The 1302-nt window shown below is 23.7% G+C and overlaps 1 protein-coding gene across 1 annotated transcript in view; it reads left to right on the forward strand.

Moving 5' to 3' along the window:
• Positions 1 to 1302, forward strand: part of atxn7l1 (ataxin 7-like 1) — a 31530-nt gene continuing 30228 nt past the window's right edge. The window contains exon 1 of the mRNA XM_079870092.1: positions 1 to 102. The gene's annotated coding sequence lies outside the window, so the exon portion shown is untranslated. The remainder of the gene's footprint in view (positions 103 to 1302) is intronic.

Consider the following 1302-nt stretch of genomic DNA (forward strand, 5'->3'; position numbering starts at 1 on the left):
TGCTCGTGTATGATCACGTCTCAACCCATGAGGATTTCACACCCGTCGTTTGCCATGTCTGCAACACAGTCGTTAAGCCTCAGGACGTCCTGACTCATTACGGTAAGTGTGTGTCGGTCACAACACGAGCCGCTGACACTCGTCGTTTCCACTGTAATGATGCGGATTCGTGAGGAGGGCTTTAATGCTGTCATTTTCTTGACATAAGCACAGGGAAGTGTGTGTTTAAAGGTTTTCTGGGATTGATCCGTCATCAGCTGCTTTGGTTTCACTGTGCAGTTCATTCATCGTAAACTAATTATTTGTTCATTTAGAGAGAATAAATGTTCTCTTAATTCCATTTTTAGATCTGATATTTTAGGCCTGTCACCATCATGAATTTTGTGCTGAATGTTAATTGTCATGCAAAGAAATAATCGCAATTAACGATATAATTCTGTTTTGTTCTTGTCACTTATAGTGTAAGCCTAATACGTATATATAATTGTATATAATATAATAATAAAATTATAATTAAATAGGCCCATATGATTTACTTTAATGCTGTGAACATTTATATAATATAATATAATATAATATAATATAATATAATATAATATGATATGATATGATATGATATGATATGATATATCATAACATAACAACATAATATAATATAATATAACGTAACGTAACATAACAACATAATATAATATAACGTAACGTAACATAACATAACATAACATAACATAACATAACATGTTACATTATGTTATGTTATGTTATGTTATATTATATCATATCATATCATATTATATTATATTATATTATATTATATTATATTATATTATATTATATTATATTATATTATATTATGTTATGTTATGTTATGTTATGTTATATTATATCATATCATATTATATTATATCATATTATATTATGTTATTTTATATTATATTATATTATGTTATGTTATGTTATGTTATGTTACATTGTTATGTTATGTTATATTATATTATATCATATTATATTATATTATGTTGTTATGTTATATTATATTATATTATATAATAAAATTATAATATGATATAATATAATATAACAACATAACATAACATAATATAATATAAAATAACACAATACAATACAATACAATACAATACAATACAACAATACAATACAATACAACATAACATAACATAATATAATATAAAATAACACAATACAATACAATACAATACAATACAATACAATACAACAATACAATACAATACAACATAACATAACATAACATAACATAACATAACATAACATAACATAACA

This window comes from Squalius cephalus (assembly GCF_949319135.1).
Source record: "Squalius cephalus genome assembly, chromosome: 4".
NCBI lineage: Eukaryota > Metazoa > Chordata > Actinopteri > Cypriniformes > Leuciscidae > Squalius > Squalius cephalus.